Consider the following 15,592-nt stretch of genomic DNA (forward strand, 5'->3'; position numbering starts at 1 on the left):
TTAAAATAAATGGGTTAGAGATGAAGAACAAACAAAGCTTTCCAATTCAGAGGAGCATTTAGGCGGTGAGCAAAAAATTGTCATATTTCCACTCTTTGGTTCTTTCTTGTGAATGTCAATAAGCAGGACACTTGAAAAGTCAAACATGTCTAGCTTAAATTAAATAGTTAATTTGTGCAAGAAAAGAATTTCTGTATATATAAAGTAAGACCTGGAAGAGACCAAATAATCCTTACTCTTTCAACAGGTTGAAGAGAAGACTTCTTCTTATGTTAGCATTCACATTATCAATCACTATGGAAAATTCCAAAATTTTGGTCAGAAATCACATTAATGCAAAGGAAATATACGTTTGCTTTCCCAAGTCATCCTTCAACTGTATGCTATATATATGAGTTGACTGTGATCTGTCAGTACTTACAGGAGCTACTGTTATAAATTCAGAACATACTGCTTTCTCCTTTTGTGCAGTGATATTCATTAATCATAAAATGTTTTATGTTCCTTTCATGTATTATAGGATTTTATTTGTTTTCTCTAGTGGAGTAAAAATAAAGGTACAGGGAAGTTATTAAGCTGGGTTTTTTTATTTTTATTTTTTATTCAAGATCACATAGACACCAATGAAAGCCTCTTGTTGAACATGTCTAGCCATGGAAGTCTTTCTTAAATTAGTCACACATCTCCCTTACATTTCTGGAAATGTGAAAGTTTTCTGTTTTTCTGGTTGTAATTACTTTCCTGAACCTCTAAAAACTTTACAGCCTGAGGAAGTTTTTACAGTAGTTCAACAGAAAAAAAGGACTTATCTCATGAGGAGTGATGATATTTTCCCGATAATTACCCTGATGATAATTTGCTAAAGAAGAAGAAAAAAACTGAAAATAATTTTCAGATTAAGTCAAGAAATAGATACGATTTGTAATTTTATACTGTTCTTCAGTTTTAGAAGAGAGGTGAGTTGAAAAGCATAAGAAGAATAAATAATTGAATGTACTTTTGTAATATTTTGTTCTTGCCTGAATATGAAATTATTCTTATTTATGGCTAAAACACTTTTGGTAATGGCTTTTTTGAAGGAAATTTTTTTGATTGTTTCTCAGGGATATATTCATTGAATATATGCTGCCTGTTACACTATGATTTCTGAAAACAAGGTTTCAGCTTTTTCAATTTTCTTTTGAGGACCTGTGATAGTTGCTTAAGAGCTTGAGTATATACAAGGTTCTAGGGAAATGGACTAAAGTATTTCAGCTGGGTATGTTGAATTGAATATGAGATGTGACAGAGAGGAGAAATAAGACAAGACTAAGTCAGTAATATTTTGTTGTTGAATTTTCTTTCCCTTTGTATCCACCTTTCCACTTGTTTCATAGCATAATGACTATGAAACTGCAGGCCAAGAAATGATTCTCTACATTCCATAAAATGGTTATTCAAATGCTCATTATTTCACAACTTCAACATCTTTCTCATAAAATGTGCTTGTCTGAGAACCAACCTGACAAATATTAGACTGGTGGAAAGAGCCTGTGATGGATTCTGTAGCTGAAGCTGCCATATCATCTTGTTTCCTGTCCTGTTGCTCTCATGATTCCTCATTATTAATGAACTTTCTGCAGGTCCAATCCTTCCCTCACCAGATGGGGCAGTTCAACAAATCTGAAGGATTTGTTGAAATAAAACTATTCAGTTTTGACTAGCACACTGAAGCAATGAAGTATGTATTTAAAGCTATTCCTCTTCCACTGCAAATTTTTATTCATTCTTATAGATACCTTCACCAAAAACTCCCTCCTGATTTTGACCTTTTATTGATCTCAGAAGTAATGTTTTTAAAAAAATACAGTTGGGATGTTGTCCTTCAAGATCTATTGAATGAATGTAAGGAAAGCATACACATTTAGAGTCTTGCTGAATGGCTTTATAGAATAATTCAGGATGCCAAAAATAAAGCCAACCTGGTAATGTAAGATCACTTAAAGAGTATTAATTGTTTACCTTGGGCGTCTGGAATCCTTCCCAAAATTTCAGTGTTCCAGATTTTCAACTGTTTTTTTTTGGCAAAAACACTCATCTTTACAGGACTCATGCAGCCCTTCAGTCCTGACACTGGAGACCACAGAAAGACAAATAAAGTAAATTAGGCTGAACTGATATGAAATTGCTTTTATTTTACAATTATATTTTGTCACTACTTTGCCTTCTGTATCCCTGTTTCTGTGCAGCCAGAAACACCTTCAGGGCTTCACATTTCTTGGAAGCGAAGAAAAGACATGGTGGTGATAAGGTGATAAATCCTTAAGAAGAGTCAGAAAGCAGTTGAAAGAAGACTTATTAGCTTTGATTAATATAAAAGAGAAGGAAAGTGGGTATTCATACCTTTTCAGAGTAGGGGTGAAGCACAAAGTGCACTTTGCTAGAAGAGTTCTGTGGTGCTATTTCTTTTTAATAAGTTGCCCTTGGACTTAAGGAATCATGTAATAGAATCACAAAATGGCTAGGATTGGAAGGGTCCTTAAAGCCCACCAAGTTCCAGCCCCCTGGAGTGGGCAAGGCTACCATCCACCAGCTCAGGCTACCCAGACCCCATTGAGCCTGGTTTTGAGGGCCTCCAGGGATGAGGCACCCTCTGGGCAGCCTGTTCTAGAGACTCATCATCCTCTGAGTGAAAAATTTATTACTTGTACCTAATCTTGTTCCTTCGCTTAGTTTAAACCATTCCCCACATTCTATCAACATCCACTTGTGTAAAATGACAGTTTCCCTCCTGTTTATCTGCTTCCTTTAAGTACTACAAGGCCACAGCGAGGTGTCCCTGGAGCTTTCTGTTCTCTAAGATAAACACCTCCAGCTCCCTCAACTCTTCTTCATAGGAGAGATGCTCCAGCCCTTTGATAATCTCTTGAGCAGCTCCTATAACTCCACGTCTTTCTTGTGCTGGAGGACCCAAACCTGGATGCAGTAGTCCAGATGGGGACTCAAAAAGACAGGACAGAGGGAGGACAATAACCACCCTCTCCCTGCTGACCACCCCTCTTTTGATGCAGGCCAGAGCACAGCTGGCCTTCCAGATGCACACTGTTAACTCGCATCAAACTTTTCACCCACCAGAGCCCCTCAGATCTTCTCTATAGGGTTGCTCTCAAGATCTTCTCCTAATCCCACTTGGATGTGTTATATCTCTTCAGGTTTCCGACCTCTCAAATTTGTCCAGGTCCTTCTGGATGGCATTTCTTCCTTCTACCATACCAACTGCACCACTCAGCTTGGTGTTGCTAGCAAATCTGAGAGTGCATTTGATACTATTGTCCGTGTCATTGATGAAAATGTTGAAGTGCATCAGACCCAAGACAGATCCCTGAAGGCACCACTTATCACCAGCGTCCTGGACATGAAAGCTGTTGTTATGCTTATAAAATACACTGACATCACAGAATAAGGCTAGTTAAAGATTTTGAATATGCACATCTTGGCCAATGAAATCTTAAGGTAAATATGGATTATATGTTTTATTAAAGATTCATTAAATAATTTCCACCAATGAAAATGTAAAGCATTAGCAAAATATTTAAAGGTAGAAATCCTTATTACCTTTCTCTTCTAGCTATATGATGTTTTTTTCTTGTTTCTTTTGAGATCCCTATTGTGGGGAATCCTACAGTTTGACAACCTCCTAGATGCATTAAAAAATAGAATTAACTATCCTTAGTGAGGAAAATCTGGTGAAATTAGTCTGGTTGCTGATACTGAAATTGGTATCTGATGGCTTCTCTGAGGAAAAATGGTGCATGCGCATGAAAATAAGAAGAACTGCAAAATGAGAAGATACAGCTTTGATTTTGCATACTGATTTTTGTTTTCAACAATGTTTCTTTACAAAGGCAAACAAAACTTTTTGTTGTTTTTCAGTCTTGGGATCACAGAAGGAGTTGCAGAAGGTCATCTTAAGAGAATTTTATTCAAAAAGTACAGGGAGAAAAGAAGTAAGGTGGGGAATGGTAAGCAACGCAGAAAGTAAATACAGTCTAGGTGAATTTCAGTTCTTAACTGTGATGAATAGAGTTAATGGGCCACCTGGGGTCTTGTATCACAGTACTTTTCAGGATCTCAGTGAGAAAGGGATAGAGATCCTGTGGTGGCACTCATGTGAAAGCTGTTACTTCAGTAAGAATCTTTTTTTCAATCTCCTGCCCCCTTAGCTCTGGTAACAGATTACTAGGTCACATGGCTGTAATTTTTGTCAGACTTGTATGATCTTCTTTTTCTTGCATTTTCTTCTGCTCATTTCCCATGTTCATACTGGCCATGAGTCTTCAGTATTTATAAGTATTTACGAGATTATTTTCAGCATTTGTAACTGCTGAGTTTCTTAGAAAAGGTCTCTGCGTTAGCATTTTTGTTGTTGCTTTTTTTTTTTTTTATAGTTTGCTTGTGTGATTGTTTTGGCTTGTTTGTTTTGTTTTGTTTTGTTTTTTTCCATTTTGTATGACAAGTTGTATTGGACTAACATCTAGTGAAATTGCTTGGTGGTACCCAGTAATATTGTACTGGGACACCACTGTTCTTGCAGTGCTCTGGTCAACATCTTACCTGCACTGTGCTGAAAAAAAACAGTAGGTCTAATGCGTCTGCAATGTCTCTCAACACTAAGTGGAAATCAGGTGCAAGTTCAGATTAATTGTGCTGATAGTTCAATTCTGTACTCCAGGGCACTACAGTCTACCTCATGATATAAATCTTTTAAACCTTCCACTGGAAAGAAAAATGAGACCCTTGAAAAGGGCTGAACCTCAAACCAAGCAGATCCAGCTACAGCAGTTTGTTCAGCCTGTTTGTTCCAGCTCTGGGTCAAATAGGAAGAGCACTAGAATTTGATACAAAGATAAGATGCAAAGCAGATGACCTGTGAGAGGAAGAAACCTTGTCTTCCAGTATTCTACACATAAAGCATAAACCCATTTGTGCAACAGGCCCTAAAGAAGTGAGAGGAGGCAATGAGAGATGAAAAGCTTACTGACGACTTGATTTGTGTTTCCTCTCTTGAGCAGGAAGAACTGAATTTAAATGATTTGAATGATGATTTTCTTCAAGAAAATGCTGCAAGGAGGCATTTCAGTGTTATTTACCCCTTGATTAGCTCCACAGTCTTATTCACTCTGTGCATTCATGTCTAATGACTAGTTTGCATTAACATGAAAAGAGTTGAACTCTCCTGTTTCCAAAGTAACTTAGCAGAAAAAATGGTTTTTATCCAGACATGGTGGAACACATCTGGGTAGAAGTTTATATTATCACAAAGGAAACTAAATAAAAAGTACACTGAGAATACTTTATTTATCATAGGAAACTCTTTTTACTCAGTGACCTGAGTATTATGTAATAGCATGGTAAAATTTCATTGCTAATGCAGCTCAATGCCATTATACCTTTCACTGGCATATAGTGCATTTTGTATCCTTTTCTTTGTATGTACTAATCCTTTATAGTTGCCCTAGCTACAATTAGAAAACTACTTTGTAGTATGTCTCAGTGTTGGCTATGCATTTGTATGTCAGCTTTTCTCTCACAGGAAACAGACTGCAGTGTAGTAAATTGCTTGAATTCAGGGATTCAGGGATTGTTTTCTGCTCAATGTGCTTAGTACATACAAATGGAAGTTATTTATTTTAGATTGCTTGGGTTGTTTTTTGTTTTTTGTTTTTTCTCCTTCTTCATCTGTATAAATAAAAACCTGTCATAAGAGTTTGATAACGTGATCGCTGTAACACCAGCTATGACAGAGGAAAAGCTATTCATTCTGCATGACCACAACCAAATACCCTTCTTGTTAAACATTTTAATGATAAATATAATAATACTTGTTTGCAGAACAAATAAAGATGTTCTGGAGGATATAGTAATGAAATTATAATTGGAAAAGTTACTAAGGGAGAGAGTTTGGAGACCTTCCTTAGGCCTTCTGATCCACCTACCTGCTCATGCCCAGCACAGCATAGAAAAAATATATAAACTGTTTTGAAACATTTGCTGTGTACTTGAAGAAGGTTAAAGATCATCAAAGTTCAGGAGTGGGAGTGGGGAGTCAAGGAGAGAAAAGGAGACATTGAGGAACAGCAAACAGAGCAGAAAAGTGAACCTGGTTTTCTGATACTACTGGCTGCTGCAGGAGGAATCCAACCGCAGTGTTGTCACAAAAACCTACAGAAGATACATGTTGAAATGTAACTGGCCTTTGAAATAAACCTGAGAGTTCCCTGATGGGAAAGCAAAGCAGAAGATCACTTTCTTCAAGAGCTGTGAAACACCCTCCAGAAATACTATGTCTAATAAATATAAAAATACTACCGTATTTATTTATGCAGGAAGTTCAGAGAAGATCTAGATTAATGTCAACTACCACTGCTGAATTCAGTTTCCTAGGCAAGGATTCTTTCTGTTGCCTTTGGCAGGTTCAGATCATACGCCAAAATCTCTGGGTATCTGTTTTCTGCTTCCAAACCTGTATGTTCCACAGAACTGCTTAAGATTATCAGGGATGTGTCTGGCTGAGGGTACATGTACAACTCTGTGGCTACACAGCACTGAGGAGCCCTGAGAAGTGCCTGATTTGAGACCAAGATAGAGGTAATGGTCCCAATTTTTGTGCTTGTTGAGTGCACTGCCAGTTGAAATGGAGCTGAACCCATCCTGGAAAATAACATTTGACAGATCAAGGGTTGTTTGACCATCTTTACTACGCTAACTAGTTGCTCTCTTGCACAGTAGAGAAACAGCCCATACTTTACACTCTCTATCAACACAGATAGTACACTATCATTCTCCTGTCCCAAATAGAGTTTTTCTCTCTCTTTATAAAAACATATAAAGTTGGAGAGAAAGAAATGTTATAAGACTGTCACCACAGAGAAGAACGCAGCAGTTTTTCAGAGGCTGGAGAAATGACATTGTCAAGAGACAAAGGCATACATCAAAATAAAAAATGTAATGTTTTGCTCATTACCTGGTGGGTAGCAGGAAGATTAGTCAGCACCTGTTACACTCTGCCCTGTCCCAGCTGCTATGGGTTATGAGAAACAAAACAAAATTGGTTAAATTCACTACTTGGAAAACAGTCTAAATATAAATGAAGATATCAGGCAAAGTATGTTTTTTGAAATGAAAGATACTCATTAATTGCAGTTATAAGTTAATAGTATGTTCAAGGTGGTAAGAGCTATTTTGTTTAAAAAAATATTTACTTCTCTTACTTACTAGCTAATCCAAGATTTCCTAGAAGTACGTAAAGCTTTATCTCAAGAACTTGGGAGATATTTTAGATATATTTCATTCTGAAATAATTCAACTGCCTTTAAAAAAAAAATGTATCTATCTATTTTAATTATGCTTATTTGTTGTCCTTTCTCCATGATTAAGTAGCTGACAAATAAGATCCAATTTTCTATATGCTGGGTGATATGTGATATCACAGGAATTCTGTGTTAGCTTGGTTTATCAGCAATGACCAGCTAAACAAATAAGTAATTTTTAAATAACTAATAAGCAGATCTCTTTCTTGGACAGAGAAGTAATACAAAAGCTGATTACAGTATAAAACAGATGTAGCAGATATGTCTACTAGATAGAAAAATACCTCATTCAAACATAAACAAATGAGTATTTTTCTTATTAATGATCTTCATCATAGGCTCTGTCTCTCTTTCTTCTAAGGTTGAAGTGTACCTGGGCACTTTATCTGATAAAGTTTGCATTTTCAGGCCCTCTTAGAAGTCAAAATGCTTTTCTTGCTGATGAACAGGAGAGGGCTTAAAAGGTCACAGACAAGATCCTTGTTAACAAATCTAACCTTTAGCCTCCTAGAAAGAGAATTACAGCTTCCTTTTTTTTTTTTTTTTTGTTTGTTTCATTTTCTTTTTCTTCCTGCTTTAAACAGATCTAGGTTAACTCCTTTCTAAACTCCAGTTCATTGTGCAGACTGAAAATATACATTATTTTTGGAAAAGCCAGCAGCAGGGCTCCACGACTGGCAAGGATCTATGATAGAAGTGTATTAGTCATATCCTTGTATTCACCTATCATCTAGGACAGTGCTGCAGTGCAAATAATTTCCTTTTTCATTGGGATTAATATGAAATTGGAATTGGACAATGAATGCAAATGATGAGTTCAGGTCTGACGTGCTGGCAGAAGACGATTTGCAGTACAGTAGCCTGTTATTTTTTATCTTATCCACAGCTCCTATTTGCACCACATTTCTGGTCTGAAGCAGTTTCTGAGGATATGAAGAGTCAGTATTCTTAGAATATTTTAGATGGAACCTGGAAATGATCTGCTTTCTGCAGGCTATCGTGCTGATATTGTCCCTGTACTATTCCAGCATTTGGTCACCTCAATCAAGGGGAAATCAATATCCCATAATGATCACTGGACAGATGCTTTTATATGCCTATATCACACAAGGAAGACCTTCCTAAGAGAAGTGTCCTGTACTCCTGGAAGCCTATGGGCTTATTTCCTCAGCAAATTCTAAGTTCTTAAGTCTAATGTTAGAGATGGCTGCTAGACAGGAGAATAATCAGCAGACCATGAAGACAGATAAATGTAAAAATTCAGGAAAAATAAGTCTATTTCAGGCCAGGGCAGCGCTTTATCTGACACTGCCTTCATTTACATTGCCAGGTGCTGTACAAAATATTGAAAGGAGCATGTGATACTTCTATAACTGTAGCCATTGCTCCTTGCTTTTGCTTTGTTATTCGGTCTCTGCAACTTCGTGAGCACTGTCTAGCCTCTGTTCTCACAGTCAGAGTTTCGTTTTTATTCTTTCTCCTTGAAAATGCTGACACTTTTAGAGCATTGACAGATGTTATGCTGCAGCAGACATTGCACTAAGAGCCCTCACAAGCATAGCCATTGAAAACAACAGTGTTCTTTGTTCTTTCTGCTCCTCTTCCATATCTAAAAAGCAACTGGAGAATAGTGTGGCTCCAAGCGCCAGGAACGAGGCTCTGCTTTTCCTAAATCTGCACACAAGGTTTTCAAGAACTTCTGCCCACAATTTTTCATCTTATTTATTTACACTTTGAGTAAATTCTCATATTTCTCTCTGCTGTGGAGGCAAAGTTAAATTGAATAGCTTTAAGAACTTCAAGAGCTAGGAAATCTGTATTTAATAGTTGAACCTTGGGATCTTTGCAGCATTTAGACATAGGTAAACTTTTTGCAATTAGAGAAATAAGAGCTTTTGTGGAAAGGGAAGTTGCTGATGAATTAAATAAGTCTTTATGGAGTAATATGACAACAAATCGCTTTCTTCAGGCCTTGCATGATGAAGTTTCATGATGTGTTTCAAAAATAAAATGTATCATAAGCACAGTCTAAGCAAAATTATCAATGAATTATTGTTACGACAACAGATAATTAAATGCCTATTAAATAGGACAGAAGGTGTGTGGTTTAGTATTCTCTCCAGTGTTAGAATTGAGTTCTTGCTTAAAAGCAGTCAGTACTGGGGCATGTCCTCTTCAATATCTTTACTGATTACATGGATGAGGGCATTGAGTTCACCCTCCCTCAGTAAGTTTGCAGATGACAACCAGTTGTCAGGAAGAGTTGATCTATTTGGGGGTAGCAAGATTCTACAGAGTGATCTGGACAGACTGGAATGCTCGGCTGAGGCCAATGGGATGAGATTCAACAAGACCAAGTGCCAGGTCCAATACTTTAACCACAGCAATCCCAGGCAACGTTACAGGCTTGCGGCAGAGTGGCTGGAGGACTGTGTGGAGGAAACAGACCTGGGGGCATCGGTTGATGCTCAACTGAACATGAGCCAGCAGTGCCCATGTAGCCAAGAAGGCCAATGGCATCCTGGCTTGTATGAGAAATAGTGCAGCCATCAGGAACAGGGCAGGGATTGTCCCCCTGTACTCAGCTCTGGTGAGGCCGCATCTCGAGTGCTGTGTCCAGTTTTGGGCCCCTCACTGCAGGAAAGACATTGAGGCCCTGCAGCGGGTTCAAAGGAGGGCAGCAAATCTATGAGGAGTCTGGAGCACAAGTCTTCTGGGGAGTGGCTGAAGAAACTGGGGCTGTTCAGTCTAGAGAAGAGGAGGCTTAGGGGTGATCTTATTGCTCTCTCATGTATCTAGTGATAGGACTACATGGAATGGCCTCAAGCTGCTGGCCTCATGGCCTCAAGTGCCATGAGAGATTTAGGCTGGACGTTAGGAAATACTGCTTTTTCTAAAGAGCGGTCAGGAACTGGAATGGGCTGCCAAGGGAGGTGATGGAGTCACTGGCCCTGGAGGTATTCAAAAAATGTTTAGACGTGTTGAGGAACATTGTTTAGTGAGAACTATTGGTGATAGGTGGATGGTTGGACTGGATGATCTTGTAGGTCTTTTCCAACCTTGGAGATTCTGTGATTCTATGAAAGCAGTCTCATGTGTCTGCTTGTTATCATATCTTGCTAACATCTTTCAAACTTGATTTGATTTACTTATTATAAAAAAATCTAAGACAGGCAAAAAATCTGAACTGACTGTAAAAATTGTTGTTTTTTTTTTTTTTTTTCATCTGTATGAATTTTGATGTTTATAGCTTACTACTTATCCATCCTGAATAACTGTTACTGTGATTCATCATCAGTGTGGGTTATACATGTCAGCAAGCTAGAGATTTTCTCCCTTAATGACTGCCATGGATTTGCCTCCTTTTCTCACTCAATTCTTTTTTAAGAAGCATGGAATTTTCAAATCCATTGAAAGCACATGGATTATCTGAGACGATGGTAACAGAAAACCTGCTACTTCTTGGATAATTTTGGAGGAAAATTTCAGGATTTTGGTTTTCTTGTGATGTATAATTTATGTGTAAAAGTACAAATATTTTCTTCCTCCGGGTATTTTTAATGTAGTTCTCTCCTATTATGTCCAGTTTCCATTTTATTTTCTTTCCAATTGATAGCCTATTGCATAGCTGCTAGCCAGTCTCCAGAGCTAAGGAGACTGCAGCCACCTTTGCTTAAGCTCCTATCCTAAACATTTAAAAGACACAAACATTTCTTTTGTTTCAGATATGATCCTCACCTAACTAGACTCCTGACTCTGTTATAGCTGCTCACGCGGAAAATTTAATTTCATAATTGTATAGAGCAAAACTTGTGTGATGGGAAATAAAGTTCCTATTATCCCAAAGCAGTTAAACAAATGTGCTATTGTTTGTAGGTGTTTATGAACAAAACTGAGATATTATTTGATTTACCAAATTTGCAGAAGTATACTTCAGAATACTTCAGGATACAAGCAAAAAATTGCTCTGGTCAGGAAATGCTGATTTTTACATAAATAATTTGAATCATTTGAGCTATAAGCTGTTTACATGACATTCAGTATTTGTATTTTACTTCATTCTGTGTTCATTGTAGAATAAAAACAAACTGCACTGCTTTTACAAGTCAGATGAAGATACTCTACTCTGTACACATTTTATCTCCTACTGCCTGCTGGTTACCTTTTCTATCCCATTCCCATTGCTCCAGTAGTTAATCCTGTAAAATCAATAGCTTCTTCAGCACAAAATATAAACAACATCAAACTATTCCAAACTATTTGCTATATAAAAGAAGAACCTACTGAAGTTAGCAAAAGATTAAGGATAAAGATTATTCAGAGTGACTAGGAAGAATCACCCCACCCCATTCAATGTTAGTCCTTATTCCCGCTCTGTAACAAAAATGAAATTCTCCCTGTTATTTTTATTGTGAGAATTGACCTGTGACTATTTTGACAATTAACAGATACCCACTGGAGTATTTATGCAGGAAAATTTGCACAGTCATTTTATGATTTTTGAGCCATGTTCTTTGGCTGGTATCTTGAAATGAGCCAAATACATGGTATTTCATGTTATGCTCTTCATCACTGCTATGTTTGTGTTACTAAAAATCTTTGCACAGATGGGCAGAGGCAGTGCTGTCAGAAAATTTTCAGTTCAAATTCTCTACTAAATCCAAGCCTTTTCTCCCTCCAATTGTTTAAAAATAAAACAAAACAAAATGCATAGTATGCCCAGTTCAGGTTATCTCTTATGCTAATTTAGAGCAAAAATATACTGCTTAGCTTTCTATTCTTTTTATTCAGCCAGAAGAAGATCACTGTTATGAAGAATGGGGATTACTTATTTTATTTTGCATTAATGCTTTCCTGTTTTTAACCATTATTTTCATATCATGTAAAATACTATTTTAGTTTTCTTTTTTCTTTTTTTTTTTTCTTTTTTTCTTTTTTTTAAAGTTGGCTTTTTTTTCTAGTATGGTTTTACATTAGCAGGGAGAGAAGAACTAAGTAAAGTCAAGTAAGGGCAAAACACTGTATTCTTTATTGCATCTAAAAGACTATCTGAATCTTCCTTGAATTTTTGAAGACTTTGCTTAAATCTTTTCTGTCCCTTACATCAGACAAAAAGTCTGATGCTAATCAGACTAGCAAACCAAAAATGGGAAAACCACAGCCTGCTGAGGTGGAGAAGAGCAGGAGTAGGTTATGTTGCTAACGGAGTAGGTACATGGAGCAAGGTTCCCATCCATTTCACTTCTTTTCCAATTATATTAGGGCATTAATAATGTAAATCACATTATATATACAAATACATGTGCAGCATTTGTTCTATTATCCAATCATTTTTATACTATGAAAATGTTCAAATACACTTTTCTGTGGTTTTAGAATAGTTTTTTTACTAAAATTATGTAGTACAAAATGTGATATGTCTGGCCATTATATATTGTATACTATGTGCTCGTCACCTGTTTAAGCAGATTGATCCATCCAGCCTGGAAGGAGAATTAGTACAATATGACTTTAATGACTTTTGATAAAATCTGAATTCAAAATATCCAACCACTATGCATCCCAACCACAAGCATCCTATAATATGAAATAGTGTGTTCAGTTCTTCTGAATGATAAATATATTGGTTAGAAACGCTTTCCTTCAGATTATCTGTCTGTCCTTGATCTCTACCTGTTCTTCACACAAAATTCTCAACCTCTGTCCCCTGTCTGTGTAACAAGTTCACCAAACTCACACTCTTTTGTAGACCAACTAGGCGTAGAACTGAAGTGGTCTTGATGGTGAAGTCCACATAATTTTGCATGCTTATTTTTACTAATTGTGAAACATTCTGAACCAAAGCTATAGTATTTCATACACACCAATTTCACAAATTCTGCTTTTTTTCATGTTTCTGTCATTTCCCTAGTGAGAACACCTGTTGTATAATGTAGGGCAATCACACCACTGATAGCCCCATTTGAGCTTCATTTTGTATAAACAGCACCATTTAGAGTGAGACCACGTTGCAAGATTATCACAGTGGGGAAGTACTGGTCCCATTCCCTGCTCAGGGTTTTTCTTATGCAACAAACAGCAGGTTGATGAGATGTCCAGAGAGTGCCTAGGGAGATCCCTATGCCCCTGAGGTCGCTTGGTGTCAGGTGCTTGCAAGCCAAATATTTCAGCTGTTGCTTTCTGGGAATAATACCTCAGGGCATAGTTTTGTGTTAGAAATCCCTCCTGTTCTCAAAATGTTGAGATATTTGTTTAATTCACTCTTTACTAGTCCGGCTACTAGCTTTTTCTCCATGTTGATCTGTAGCAAGCTATACATTATAGATACGCACACACAAATATATATGCAAACACACACATGCACACACATATGCACATATATATTTATAGGAACACATACACACATATTTATACATCTATTCTGCAAACACATTATGTATAGTTAGGTATAAACACAGCTACAAACAACATTAGTATATACAAATATGTGTAAGCTGTCATTAAACCTGATTATGATTCCTTACTTTGAGAAAGAGTATGTATGAAATGGTTTTTATGTTGGTTTTCTGAAGACTTGCTGCTAATGCATTGGTATTTGATGCTCACATATTTTAATATGCTGCATGCCTGAGTGACAGATGATGATCTGACAAAGGAAATCTGGTGTTAAACTACATGAGCTAGTAGCACATTTTAAAAACCCAGCTCTAACAAAACATCAGTTAGGTATATTTATTGTATTTTAAAAATTTGATAGCTTCCTATTGCCGGTATTGTCTTTGTGTTGACAACAAAAGGATAAATACAGTGCATATAGTAGGTCCCTCTGCTTATACCATGAACATGACACATGTCATCCTATGATAAATTGGCTCTGTGTCTGTTCAATTTCAAATCCAAAGCTCTGGAGGCAGAGGTGTTAGGAAGCAGGCATAATTCTGGCGAGCAGAGGCCTCAGATGCACAAAATTAGTGTGCACAGAACAGATAGCAGGAGAGGGAGACTGAGAGGAAGTTCACACAGGTTTGTCAACTTCCTGTGGTTTAGGTAGTGTTGGCAGATGTTAGGTGTAAAAAAAACATCTGTAAGCATGATAATGAATGTTACTAGAATTTGAAGTGACAACTGTATCGAGCACAAATGCTGTCCCGTTTCTTCAATTGCATACCAATTAAATAAAAGACCAAATATTAGGTGCCAGAATCTGTGGGCTTACTTGGTACATCTGGGTCAGGCACAGTAGCTGCGTGACAGATGCAGTGTCAGAAGAAGATTTTAACATGGAAAAAATGTATTCAGATTGTTACTAAGTACTGTTCTTAAAGCAGAGATTAGAAAAGAGTAGTTCAGAAATTGCTTTGAACATAGTGGTATATACCTCTCTCTAGGTATTTTATTGTGCATTACTGTCAGGTCTGGTATGCAAGACATCTTCCTTGCCAACTGCTGAAGAAGAGAGAAAGCAAAAATAGTGCTGTTCTGTACCATTACATTGTGCAGCTATCTTATTCCCTTGGTAAACACATATGTTTTACGGGACTACTCAAAGAGTAAGAGGCTACTTGATGTGAGTAAGGATGGCAGAATCAAGCATTACATGCTTAAGCATTTATGCAGAACTTTACATTTTTCATGCTGCTCAGAAATATTTATGAAGTAGTTCATGTGTGGTGAAGGTTCAGGTCAGTTCTTGTTTCAGTAAAACAAGTTTGCTTGACCCTGATTTTAAACCAAACTTGAACCAAAGAAGGGTTCTTGTTCTTTTTGTCAATTCTGCCTCTGACAAAAGGAACCTGTATACCTCAGGAATGTATATGTATCATTAATCACATCTGGGATATGCCACACATGAGGCATTTCATTTTGCATATTTCCTGCTACATTTCACCTTTGATTAGGGCCAAAGTCACTTCCCATAATTGTTACAAAATCTTGCTTTTATTTCCCAGCTTACCCAGTTTCTCAGAGGTCCTAAAGATGCACCTTGACTAATGTTAGGCCACTAAACAATGGGCATCTGTATCATCATTTGTAGAGACTTGGGATTAATTCATTTATTGGCATGGATACTTGTGAAGTAACCCAAAAAGTTCCCTTTGAAAGTCTGGCTGTGTACAGGCTGTTGTCTTCCTCAAACCTGGAAGAGCAATCCATCTTTGCAGAGTCTACACATATAAATGCCACTGGCTTACTGCACTGTAAGCCTGCTGATGATCTGAGGAATAGGACTGTGGTGATTGTAG

This window comes from Tympanuchus pallidicinctus, unplaced genomic scaffold (genome assembly GCF_026119805.1).
Source record: "Tympanuchus pallidicinctus isolate F22 unplaced genomic scaffold, pur_lepc_1.0 scaffold4, whole genome shotgun sequence".
Lineage (NCBI taxonomy): Eukaryota > Metazoa > Chordata > Aves > Galliformes > Phasianidae > Tympanuchus > Tympanuchus pallidicinctus.